At 35.9% G+C, this 14295-nt stretch overlaps 1 pseudogene; it reads left to right on the top strand.

Moving 5' to 3' along the window:
• The first annotated feature begins 3529 nt into the window (after window positions 1-3529).
• LOC114031115 overlaps window positions 3530-14295 on the top strand; it is a 78908-nt pseudogene continuing 68142 nt past the window's right edge.

Raw genomic sequence — 14295 nt, 5'->3', positions numbered from 1 at the left:
GATGATAATGGGCAACTTTATAACACCACTGATCGTATTGGGAAGGAAGTTAATCCTCATGCTTGCCAATTCTTTTAGATAGATACCTCTTATCATTTTAAGGAACACTCACTTTATTCTTATGCTGTCTACTGTTTTAATAGGAATGGATCATGTATTTTATCAAAAGATTTTTTTTTGCATTTCTTGAGATAATCATATGATTTCTGTTGGTTTTGTCATTGATATTGTCAATATGTTGATAGTTTTTCTAATACTGAACCAGTACTGCATTTCTGATATAAATCCCACCTGGTCACACTGTATGATCCTTGTGATATATTGCTGTAATATTTTTGCTAGCATTTTATTTAAAAATTTTGCATCAATACCCATTAGGGAAAATAGCCTATAAATTTCTTTCTCTGTTTGGGTAACAGCACCACATTTCAATTTTATTAACTTCTCCTTTTATTTTCAGCATTTCCAATTCTGTATTTAATTGGAGACTTTTAATTTGTTCTTTTTCTAGTTTTTTTTTAATTGCATGCCCAATTCATTTATCTCCTTTTTTCTCTATTTTGTGGATGAAAGCCATTAGAGATAACATTCTCCCTCCCCCTCAAGTACATCTTTGGTTGCATCCCACAAAATTTCCTATGTTGTCTCATTGTTGTCATTTTCTTTAAGGAAATTATCAATTGATTCTATCATTTGTTCTTTGACCCATATATTTAAGACTATATTATTTAATTTCAAATTACATTTTAATCTCTTTCCATTGTCCATTATTGAATGCATTTTTATTGCTTATGATCTGAAAAGGATGTGTTTCCTATTTCTGCATTTATTGAGAGGTTTTTGTGTCCTAAGTAATGGCCATTTTTTTTAAATGCAGTTGGCATATACTGCAGGGAAAAATATATATATACCTTTCTATGCCCATTCAATTTTCTCTAGAGATTTATCCTATCCAACTTTTCCAGAATTTTATTCACCTCTTTAACTTCTTTCTTGTTTATTTTTGTTAGATTTTTCTAGTTCTGAGAGGGAAAAATTGAACTACTCCACTAGTATCATTTTATTATCTATTTCTTCCTGTAAATCATTCAACTTCTCCTTCAAAAATTTAGATGCTATGCCATTTGGTGCATATATGTTTAGTATTGATATAACTTCATTTCTATGGTACCTTTCAGCAAAATAGAGTTTTCTTCTTTATATCTTTTCATTAGACCTATTTTTGCTTTCACTTTTTTGAGATCATGATTGCTACCCTGCTTCAGCATAATAGATTCTACTCCAGCCCCCTTATCTTCAGCCTGTGTGCTTCACTTTGATTCAAATGTGTTTCTTGTAAACAACATATTGTAGGATTCTAGTTTTTAATCCATTCATCTATCCACTTCTGTTTTATGGGTGAGTTTATCCCATTCACATTTATAATTATGATAGCTAACTTTGTATTTCCCTCCATGCTACTTTTTATTGTTTATCCCCTTCTCTCTTTTATTCCTCACCCCTTCCTCAAGAGTATTATACTTCTGATCACCCACCTTCCCCAATATACCCTCCCTTTAATCAGACCCTTCTGCCTCTTCTATTAACCCCACCCCTGCTTACTTCCATATAGGGTAAGATAGATTTCTATATCCAACTGAGTGTGTAGGTTATTTCCTCTTTGAGTTAATTTTGATGAGAGTAAGGTACAAACTTTGCCTTCCACCCTATTATCTTCCCCTCCATTATAATAGCTTATTATGTCTCTCTTTTTTGGGGGGGGGGAGGTGAATTGGGGTTAAGTGACTTGCCCAGGGTCACACAGCTAGTAAGTGTCAAGTGCTTGGTCTGAGGCTGGATTTGAACTTAGGTCCTCCTGACTTCAGGGCTGATGTTTTATCCACTGCATCACCTAGCTTCCCCTCATGTCTCCTTTTTTGTGGGATAATTTACTCCATTCAATCCCCCCTTCCTTCCAGTGCAATTTTTTTCTCACCCTTTTATTTTGTGTTTTGGGGTATCACCTTATATCCACACTGTCTATACATACTCTATATATTCTCCTCATTGTTCTTATTGTAATAAAGTTGTTGAATTAAAATATTATCTTGACATATATAAAGAGTATTTTTTTCAACTTTTTCTATGTTTCCCTTGAGTCTTCTATTTGGAAGTCAAATTTTTTATTTATTTCTGATCTTGTAATTAGAAATGCTTCAAAGTCCTCTATTTTGTTAATTGCCCATTTTCCCCTGAAAGATTATATTCAATTTTGCTGGGGAAATGATTCTTGGTTGTAATCCTAACTCCTTTGTCTTCTGGTATATCGTATTGCAAGCCCTGTGATTTTTTTTTTGTTGTTGTTTTTTGTTTTAATGCAGAAGCTGCCAAATCCTGTGTAATCCTGACCATAGCTATTTTGTCCACTGGTTCTAATATATTGGATAGTTTTTTGTGATTTTTTTTTATAATTTCTTGAAAGAAGTTGTCCGGGCTTTTTACTTTTTTAATCATAACTTTAAGGTAGTCCAAAAATTCTTGTATTATCTCTCCTGGATTTATTTTCTAGGTCAGTTGTTTCTTTTTCCATGAAATGTTTCACATTTTCTTCCATTTTTTTAGTTTTTTTTTATTTTCAAATCATATCTTGATATCTCATGAAGTCATTTGGTCAATTCTATTTTTTTAGGGAGTTATTTTCCTCAGTAAATTTGTGTATAACTTTTCCTATGCTATTGACTCATTTTTTTCATGATTCTCTTGCATTAATTTTATTTTGTTTCCCTATTTTTCTTCTACTCTAATTTACTTTTTAAAATCCTTTTTAAGCTCTTCCAGGAATTCTTTTTGAAGAATTTGAAGCCAAATTACAGTTTTCTGTGAGGTTTCACACGTAGCCATTTTGACACTACTGTCTTCTTCTAAGTTTATGCCTTGATATTCCCTCTCACCATAGAGACTTTATATAATCAAGCTCCTTTTTTTTTTACTCATTTTCCTGCCTTTTTGTAATTTGGTGTTTTTATGTGTGAGTTGGGCTTTGGTCCTGTACTGTGTCATGCTTTTCGTGGTAGGTTTATGGGTCTTGCTGCTGGCTTTCACTGGGCCTCAGGACTTAGTTTCTTGCTTTCTCTGTAGGGTAGACTTCCTTTCTGGCTTGTATTTGGGGGTGGCAGCACCCTGTTGGTGTCCCCTGGGTGTGGGCTTTAGCTGCTGCTCTGCCCCAGGGGTGGGGCCTTGCTGCTGGGTTCTTATGGTAACAGAGTCTTTCTTGCTGCTGGATCTGGAGGAGAGATCTTGTTGCTGGTCTGTGCAAGGTGTACGGCCCTGCTGCTGGGTTGCTATGGAGACAGGGTCTCTGCTGATTGGCCCCAGGGCTGGGTTTCTTTGTTGGCCAGCCCAGGACTGGGGCTCACTACTGGTCAGAAATGGGGTTAAGGCCTTACTGGTGGCTTGTGCTGGTGATGGGGTTCACTGGGATGGGACCTTGTTGTTGTGCACAGACTTCTCACTTGCTTAGGGGGCTGATTTGCAGGAGGGCAGGGTCTCAATGGTGGATTACCCCAGTCTCAAAGTGCTGCTGCAGGTCCCCTGCTGTGAGGCTGGCTGCTGCTGCTTCTCTTGTACCTCACTCCCCTCTCACCCCAGTGAGGTAGACCTTTCCTGTGGTGCTGGTAAGTTGCTTCCAAGCTCCTAGAGCAATTCTCATTTTTTTTGGAGGGGAATTTGGGAGGCCTTCCAAGGGTTCCTTCCTCACTCCACGATCCTGGCACCAGAAGTCCTCCTAAAATATTTTAAATAAAAAGTTACATATAAAATGTTTAGAGAACTGCCATAAATCTGGAAGGCTAAAAGTCATTTCTCAATAGATTATTGGTTGAATGTGATAAATATAAATAATTTTTGATTTCCTGAAGAATAAAATTAAATTATAATTAACCACCTAAAATGGCAAAATCACTGCTAATCAGGGAAATACAAATTTAAAAAAGTCCAAGGTATCATCTCATAGCCTATAACTGCTAAAGAGAATAAAATAAGGAAATAGTAAATGTTAAAGAATCTGTGGGGAAAAATGAATGCTAATTCGCTGCTGGCAGAGTTGTGAATTGGAATGACCATTTTAGAAGGCAATTTAAGATTATTTAAGAAAAGTTGAGAAGCTATTTATATCTCTGAACCAATGATCCTACTATTGGGTTCGTGTCCCAGGGAGGTAATTAACAGCAACGGCAATCTTAACTTTACAAAAATAGTCATGCCGATGCTAGTGGTAATAGGAAAAAGCTGTAAATAAACCATATACCCATCAATCAGAGAATGATTTAACAAATTGTGATGTTTGAACCAAATGGAATGCTATTGAATTATGAAAAAAATATCTTAGCATTCTTGCTTGACTTACCTTGAGTTGAAAGATTTTGTGACTTACCAAACATAAATTTAAAAAAATGACCAGGGCTACTTATATAAGTACAAACTAAATAGTCAACAAGATATTGGGCAAAAGAACAAAACGGGTTCTGACTTCTTAAGAGGAAAAAACCTCTTCCCTTTTAACAAATGGGGAATCACAAAAGGGAAGGGTGAAAACATCCTTCATAATTATACTTGGGACTTTGTAGTTGGGTTGTTTGCAAACTTGTTCTTATTTTTTTACCATAAGAAAATGCAATTAAAATATGAAATAAGAGGATAAAATTATATAATCTTCAAAAACATTGCCAAATTTTTAGGTTTAATTTTGTAATTTTATTGAAGTGATGTATTACTTTAATATATTTTTTTAATAAATAATAATTCAGGGAAAATTATCACATCTCACATTTGACTGGAGTTACATCATCAAAATTAATCAATAAGCATTTAGTAAGTGCTGTGTGTCAACTCTAGGTGCTAAATATATATTAAAAAAGTTAATAGAATTGTGCTTCTTGTCAAGAGTTTTACATATTCTGCTAAGAATTTACATTATAAAAATAAATATTTATATTATTTTTCGACTTCTAAGAATTCTCAACCATTTCACAAATGTGACATCCTAGAACCTTGATTAACATTGCTAATATGGCAACAGTATTTGTTTTCTGAGTAGTTGTTGTTCAGTGATTTCAGTCATTTAATGGCCTCATTTGGGGTTTTCTTGGCAAAGATACTTGGGTGGATTGTGAGTTCCTCCTCCAGCTCATTTTACAGATGAATAAGCTGAACGAAACAGGGATAAGTTACTTCCCCAGGATCACACAGCTAGTAAGTGTCTGAGGCCTTATTTGAACTCAAGAAGATGAGTCTTCCTGACTTCAGGCCCAGCACTCTACCCACTGTGCAACCCAGCTGCCCTTTCTGAGTCATTCTCACTTTAAGTGAATTAACTCCAGCCAGGAATGTAGGTAAAATATTTTTTTTCTGTTTCTTGACTCTAAATTTAATATTTCAACATACAATTTGATAGTTTCACCCCCTTGAGGGTGAAATATATATACAAATATATATAACAGCAACAATTGTAAGAGATGTAGTTTGGTGCAAGGGGCAAAAATACCACTGGGTTTGAAATTAAAAGAGCTAGATTCAAGTGCTGCCTTTTCAGGTATGTGAGCATGAACAAATTGTCCAACTCCTCTCTGAGTTTCATTTTCCTAATCTGTATAATAAAGAAAGTAATACGTGTCTTATCTTCCCTGAAAAGTTGTTGTAAGGAACAAAAGGATGCAAAAATGATCTGAATGGCTAAAACTCTCTCTCTCTCTCTCTCTCTCTGTCTCTCTCTCTCTCTCTCTGTGTCTCTCTCTCTGTCATGCATGCATGCACACATGCACACATGTGGAAGACTTTTTCAGGGCTGCTCATCCAAATCTGATATCCACTTGATTCATCCAACTCTTGCCTGTGGCTCCAAGAAGCTATAGCAAGTGCAGGAACCACACCCCAGTAAACCATTTTGGCAGATAGCCAAACCAGGTTAAGGGTTAATAATAGTCCTCAAATATTTTGGTGAGAATGTCTACTCAAAGCACATGCAGATTCCCCCAGAAGACTGGGAAGATGAGAATAATTTTGTCTAATGGCCAAGAATGTGGCTGAAGGAGGAAATGTGGAGGGCCTTGAGCTTGGTCAGGCATTAAAGATGCCAAGGTCATCCACTGCATCTGAGGCCTTCAATTGTTTTGATTTTTTTGTCCTGCCACTGAAATTCAATGACTTAAGAAGAAAGAATGAGGATGATGACTTTGTACAACTCTCTCATTTAAATCCAATTCACAAACATTAGGACATCATTCACAATGTCATTGGTCATCAAAAGGGAAGAGCAAACAACAAGTTTATATATATATATGTGTGTGTATATATGTATATATACATGTGTATGTATGCATACATGTATGTGTATGTATACACCTGTGTGAATGTATATGTGTATAGGTATGTATGTATGCACATATACACACAGTTATATGTGCGTATATATATATAATATATATATGTATAATATATATATATACACACATGTGAATGAGAGAGAAAAGAAGAGGAAGAAGAGGAGGATAGATGGAGGAGGGAAAGGATGGCCAAAATCTATGATTTCATTGTTATAAGTAATCCCCAGATGAAAAAGAACTATCTTTCAATCCAGATCAGAACTTTTTCTGCCACTTAATGTCTTAAGAGAATTGCCTAAAGCACTGAGATACAAAGTTACTTTCAAATATACAGCAAAAGTTTGTTTCTTTTTAATTCTCTGTCTCTTTTATCCATGCTTTCCATAAATTCTATCTTCCAGGGCTTCTTAACCTTTGAGTGTGTGTGATGTATGTGTGATGTGTGTGTGTATGTGTGGATACTTTTACCAATCTGATGAAGCCAAAAAACCCTTCTAAAATAATATTTGAATATCATAAAATAAAAAATGTGCATACAATGGAAACGAATTATGTTGGAATCCAGTTTAAAGTAGTTGTAAAAGCTCAGGGACCCCTGGTCAAAAAAAAATGTGGATACTATACTGATGATCTTCCTCTTCTCTCTTAATATTCCATAGTTACTAAAATAACAGCTAGACCATCAATTTATTTTCTTTATCTCTTTCATATTGAGCAGCTCATTTCTTTCTTTCCCTTCATCACAAATCTATTGGATGATATATTTCATAACCTCACTTTTTTCTTTTCTTTTTGACAAATTCACAGTGCCTATGCATGGAAAGGCATTTTCTCTTCTTCATATCTCAGCAGCAGAAGCAACAGAAACACATAATGTATAAATGGCTCCCAAAGTGTCAGGCACTATGTTGTGCTGAGAATATAAATACAAGTATAAACAAAAACAGTTCCTGCCCTCAAGGAGTTTACAATCTACTGGGGAAATATGACACATAAAAGAGAGCTAAAAAGGTTGAGGAGGCAGGCAGAAGATACTCACAAAAAGGTCAGGGTAGAGAAAGTCTGGAGCACCAAGAGGGAAAATCAAAGAGGAATGAAGAAATGTCTGAGCTGGGTGCTTTTCTTAAAACGGCAATTCTGAGAGGAACCAGCCAATTATAGGACTTATCTTTGACAACATCCTGCAACCTACCTTGAAGCAAAGAATAGTTTTGGATGGCTTGTTAACTATGCTGAAATTATGATTCTTCAGATATCATGATATTGCAGGAACTAAAAACTTACAGCCTCACGGGAAGAATATGGTTGGATCTGTGGTCCAGGAAAGGACCTGAGATAATCAAAAGTACTGTGTAACACCTCTACATGACTCCAGACTTTATCTTTCTTTTATTTATACTAATGTACAACTCATTATGCAATTTTATTGGTTATGAAGATGATGCACCAAGGTGAAGTAGTGCTGACACAGCATATCATAGCATATGGAGGGCCAGAAATACCTGGTTTTAAATCCCAATGCTAACATATCTTGCCTGTGTGACCTAGGATAAGTCACTTAACTTCCTACTTCACTAGACTAGGCAATTTTCTTCGATGAAAGCTGGAAAAAAATGTACAAATATGCATTACCAGAGAGACACAAGCTCACTAACAATGAAATCATGAGTCTTTTTGTCCCTAGCATTTTACAATAATACCTAATCCATAGTGAATGATCAATGAATTCTTGTTCATAGATTGTACCACATGATAAGCTTCATTAAAAAAATGAAGAATAGACTTCTTCTGCTTTATCCTAGCCTTTAATATATCTTAGTACATAGCAGGCTTTTTATAAATATCTATTGCCCTCACAGAATATAGAACAACAGCAAATGGGGGGATTTAAAGGGAATTGGGCTTTTAAACTCAATGAGGGAATTCTTCCAAATTGAAACTGCCCCAAAAATGAAATGATTGTGAAGAAGCAAATTCCCCAACTCTGAATATTTTCAGGTAGAGACTGAATAGACATTATTTTCAGGGCTGTTACTAAAACATAATTCAAGATTTAGGTTGAACAAATCACTAATCATTATGATCCCTAAGCAATTCAATGGTAATCTTAATTTTTCTTTGCTAAGACTCAAAAGCCATGCAAGTCAAAATGCTTCCCTCAAGGCCAATCTGGTGGGTTTCTATTGGGAAATTAAATAGGTAAGATAATCACAGAGCTCTTGGAAAGTCATTTTGGACCTATAGAACATAAATTCTTTTTAGGGCATGGGTTATTCCACATTTACATGCATATCTTCCAACACCTAATATAATGTCTGACATATAATAAGTGCTTAATACATATTTACAGATTGCTTGTACTTGGGGGTAAAATGTGAACCAGGACACACTTCCAATGTTGAATTGAAAATAAAAAAGAAAACTCATATGAAAGAAATACTTTTGTTAATTGCTCTGCTAGGGAGATATGTGCTAAGATTTATGCAATTACCTTCCAAGTATTTTCTCACCCTCCCCCCAACACCTCATACACCACTCCACCATGTGCTAACATATGTTAGGTATGTACTTGAATAGTAAAATGTCCTGAACATCTCTGATTAGAGAAAGAGTAGCAGTAGTGACAGCAGTTATATTTATTGGCCTACCTCCAATTTGCCTATTATCTTTCATTGCACTTCAAAATTCCTATGGCAATAAAATTCCCAAGTTAAGCTTAAAATCTCATAGTGGAAGGAAGTCCCCATTTGACAGTGACATATAGGTCAAATCTACCAGTCATTAGAGTACCATAGAAATGGCAATTGGGAAATAATAGACCAGAGATGGATCTACCTGAGCTGAATACAAAATATACCTTCCCTAGTCAAGTCAAGTCAAGTCAACAAGCATTGATTAAGCACTTGCTCTGTGCCTAGCACTCTGCTAATATTGAGGGATGCAAACAAACCAAACCAAATCCTGCTCTCAACGAGTTCACATCCTAATTGGAGGCAATAATATGCAAACAGCTATTTAAAACAGATATATGCAGTATATATTTTAGCTAATTTTAGTGGGAGGACACCAGCATTAAAGGGATCAAGTCACACTTCTTGAAAAATGTGAGAATTGCCCTGAGACTTGAAAATGATAGGAAATTAAAACAAGGAGGGAGAGTTTTGCTAACCTGGGGACAAGCAATGAAAATACAGTGATATTGGGAGATGGAGTGTCTTATGTAATGAACTGGAAGGTCAATGTCACTGACTCTTAGAATATATTGATGGTAGAACAAAGTACAATGAAAGAAAGGGAAGGAAATATGCATTTCTATTGTATCTACTGCCAGAGACAGTGCTAAATACTTTATAAATAGTCTTTCCTTTGATCCTCACAATAACCCTCTGGAAAGGTGGGGGGTGGAGAAAAGATTTCAGAGTAAAAGCAGTGACTTCCTTGAGCTTTCCCTCAAACCCCTCCAAATACCTGCAAAAATGACCTTAAATAAATTCTAGAGCAGGAGAACCCACAAAAAGACAGAGTGAAACAAATTTACAGCCCAAGACAACCTGGATAGTTGATAGGAAAGGTCTGTTGAATGGGACTGGAGAGGAGCTCAGCTTGTGTCACACAGGCAAAGATGGCCCCTCATAAACCACATGCTTCAGGGGATTGAATCATGAGCAGCTGCGATGGTTTCCATACTTCTCAACCCACAAATACCAAAGGCAACTTAGAAGATCAGTGGGAAAGATCTTTTGCACTTGGGTGAGAGAGGATAATAGTCCAGTGCTGGCCCTAGTGCAGGCTCAGGGTGGCAGCCACAGCAACAGCATTTGCTTCTGGAGCTCTCAGCATAAACACAGTAGGAGCATCAAGCAGTTGATCAGAGGGGGGTTGCAGGGATCTCTTGGCTGACACTGAGGTAAGATTCTCTTGCTTTTCTCAGTCTTGGATCTGGGTTGCAGTCATAGGTGGTAGTCCTGGGGCAAGAAGAAGCACTGGCATGGTGAAGCTTATGGGGGTGGTGGAGAGGGAATCCTCTTCACAGTTCCAAGGCAGACAAGAGTGCTTGTGGTCACTCATAGACCAGAACACCGGTCAGAAAAGGAGTAAACACCTCTCCTTTGATCATACCACCTTGGAAGAACTAAAAATTTACAGGTCCCTAGAAGTATCTCTGAAAACAGCTGTACAACCCCCTGAAGCTTGGGACAGTACACCCTCTACACTGAAAGCAGAGCTCTACCTTAGCAAAGAGTTAAAAAGTCAAGTAATTTGCTGGGAACGTGAGAGAGCAGAGGCAAAAATTCACACTATAGAATCATAGTTTGGTGTCAAAGATCAAAACATACAACCAGAAGAAGACAACAAAGTCAAAGCTCCTACATCCAAAGCCTCTAAGAAAAATATGAATTGGTCTCAAGCCATGGAAGAGCTCAAAAAGGATTTTGAAAAGCAAGTAAGAGAAGTAGAGGAAAAATTAGCAAAAAACATGAGAGTGATGCATAGAAATCAAGAAAAAAGAGTCAACAGCTTGCTAAAGAAGACACAAGAAATATTAAAGAAAATGACACCTTAAAAATAGACTAACCCAAATGGAAAAGAGGTCCAAAAAGCCAATGAGGAGAAAATTGCCTTCAAAAGCAGAACTGGCCACATGGGAAAGGGGGTCCAAAAGGTCCCTGAAGAAAATAATTCCTTAAAAATTAGAATGGGGCAAGTGGAAGCTAATGACTCTATGAGAAATCAAGAAATTATAAAATAAAACCAAAAGAATGAAAAAAATAGAAAACAATGTGAAGTATCTCATGAGAAAAACAACTGACCTAGAAAATAGATATAGGAGAGAAAATTTTAAAAAAAATTATAGGACTATCTGAAAGCCATGATAAAAAAAGAGCCTAAACATTATCTTTGAAGAAATTATCAAGGAAAAGTGTCCTGATATTCTAGAACCAGAGGGCAAAATAGAAATTGAAAGAATCCACCAATCACCTCCTGAAAGGCATCCCCAAGGAAAATCCTAAGAATACTGTAGCCAAATTTTAGAGATCCCAAGTCAAAAAGAAAATATTGCAAGCAGCTAGAAAGAAACAATTCAAGTATTGTGGAAACATAATCAGGATAATGCAAGATTTAGCAGCTTCTACATTAAGAGAATGGAGGGCTTGGAATATCATATTCTGGAGGTCAAAGGAGATAAGATTACAACCAAGAATCACCTACCCAGCCAAACTGAGTATAATACTTCAGGAGAAAAAAAAAATTGACATTCAGTGAAATAGAGAACATTCAAGGATTCTTGATGAAAAGACCAGAGCTGAATAGAAAATTGAACTTTCAAATACAAGACTCAAGAGAAGTATGAAAAGCTAAAGAGGAAAGCAAAATCATAAGGGACTTATTAAAGTTGAACTGCTTACATTCCTACATGGAGAGAAGATATTTGTAACTCAAGAGATCTTTGACAATATTAGGGTAGTTGGAGGGAAAAATTATATGTATATATAGATAGATTGATAAATAGAGGGCATAGGGTGAGTTGAAGATGAAAGGGTGATATGTAAAAAATAAAATTAATAGGTGAGAGATGATCATACTGGGAGAAGGAGAAAGGAAGAGGTAGAATGGGATAAATTATCTCACATAAAATACACAAGAAAAAGCTTTTACAGTGGAGGAGAAGTGGGGGAAGGTGAGAGAGAACAAGAAAATATTATTTCATCAGATTTTGCTTAAGGAGGGAGAAAACATACACACCCAATTGGGTATGGAAATCTATTTTACCCTACAGTAAAATAGGGGAAAAGAGGATAAGAGAGTCGGGGGATAATAGAAGGGAGGGCAGATTGGGGGAAGGGGTAATCAGAAGCAAACACTTCTGAGGAGGGACACTGCTGAAAGAAAGAATAGAATAAAAAGGGGGTGGGATAGGATGAAGGGAAATAATTTTTCACAGCATGACTACTATGAAAGTGTTTTGCATGACAACACATGTATAACAAGTATCAAGCTGCTTGCCTCCTCAGTGTGGAGAGGGAAGAAGTGAGAAAATTTGAAACCTAAGATTTCAAAAACAAATGTTAAAAATTGCTTTCACAAGCAATTGGGAAATAAGATATACAGACAATGGAGTACAGAAATCCATCCTTCCCTACAAGAAAATAGAAGGGAAGGAGATAAAAGAAGGGGGAGAGGAGATAGAAGGGAGGGCAGACTAGGGGAAGGGGTTTTCAGAATGCATGTTTCTATACTTTCAGATGCCCTTCAACATCTTACTCTCCATTAGAAAATGTATTTTTCAAAGCAGTTTTCAGATGAAGAAATTAAAGCTATCTATAGTCATATTAAAAAAATGATCTAAATCACGATTGATTAGAGAAACACAAATTAAAGCAACTCTGAGGTACGACCTTACACCTATCAGATTGGCTAATATGACAGAAAAGGAAAACAATAAATGTTGGAGGAGATGTAGGAAAATTGGAAAACTGATGCATTGTTGGTGGAATTGTGAACTGATCCAACCTTTCTGGAGAGCAATTTGAAACTATTCCCATAGGGCAACAAAACTGTTCTTACCCTTTGACTCAGCAATAACACTTCTAGGTCTGTACCCTGAAGAAATCATAAAAGCAGGAAAAGGACCCATATGTACAAAAATATTTGTGCAACTCTTTTTGTTGTGGCAAAGAATTGGAAATTGAGGAGATACCCACCATTTGAAGAATGACTGAATAAATTGTGGTATATGAACATAATGGGATACTGTTGTGCTATAAGAAATGATGAGCAGGTGGATTTCAGAAAAACCTGGAAAGACTTATATAAAATGATGCTGAGTGAAGTGAGCAGATCCAGGAAACATTGTATACAGTACTAGCAGCATTGTGTGGTGATGAGCTTTGATAGACTTAGCTCTTCTGAGCAATACAATGATTTTAGACAATCCCAAAAGACTCATGATGGAAAATGCTGTCCACAACTAGAGGGGAAAAAAACAAAACAAAAACTATGAAGTCTGAATGCAGATCAAAATATACTATTTTCACTTTTCTTTGTTTTTGTTTTTTTTTGTTGTTTTGTTTTGTTTTTCTCATTTTTTCCCTTTTGTTCTGTTTCTTCTTTCACAACATGACTAATGTGGAAATATGTTTAATATGATTATGTATGTGTTACCTAAATAGAAAATATATTTTCAGACTTTAGCACAATACTGCAAATATGGTCTAGTTAAAATACGGCATGATATTGAAAATGTGGTCTGGCCATAACACAGACCATTTTTGCAGCTCTAGACCCTCTCATTTTCTTAATTCATTTTATATAAAGCTTCAATGTGTTTTTTGTCCCTGAAGATCATTTAGGGGTAGAATTATTTTTTTCACAAGGGATTTTCATGAATGTCCTAGTCACTCGATCAATGTACATTAATGTTTCCAGCAGATTCTAGTGTGTCATTTTGTATTTGGTAGTGTTTTATTATCTTATTGAATTTCCTTGTATGGAGAAGTCTTGTTTAGACTGGCACTAACATTCTATCTCCAACAACAGTCATGGAATACATTATGTGCCTGACATACTATGGGATGTTGCAGTAAGAATAATATCATGCACCTTAAATCTATATAACTTCATTGATATTAACCAGTTTTTTCAGAACTACTTGTGCTGGTCTCTTGTGGGATTTAAGGAACACCCACATTTGAGGTGAAAGACTGTAGAAGAACAATAAAGCTTGGATGGTTCATTCATTCATTCATTTATTCATCCCTTCATCCTGAGGTTTTTTTATAGATGGAATTCAAAAATATCCATGGAAATGGAATACGTTTTTATTAAGGTTAATTACATTAAAATTCTAGGTCTCAAATACAGCCAGATTGAAAAGCTTAGCCTTCAGTTCTTATGAAACTATGTCTGTGATATAGAATGATTGTATCATGAGGAT

Source organism: Vombatus ursinus, unplaced genomic scaffold (assembly GCF_900497805.2).
Source record: "Vombatus ursinus unplaced genomic scaffold, bare-nosed wombat genome assembly UNPS02015066.1, whole genome shotgun sequence".
Taxonomy (NCBI): domain Eukaryota; kingdom Metazoa; phylum Chordata; class Mammalia; order Diprotodontia; family Vombatidae; genus Vombatus; species Vombatus ursinus.
The sequence above is the reverse complement of the archived record's forward strand: the minus strand, read 5'-3'. Positions and strand labels throughout refer to the sequence as shown.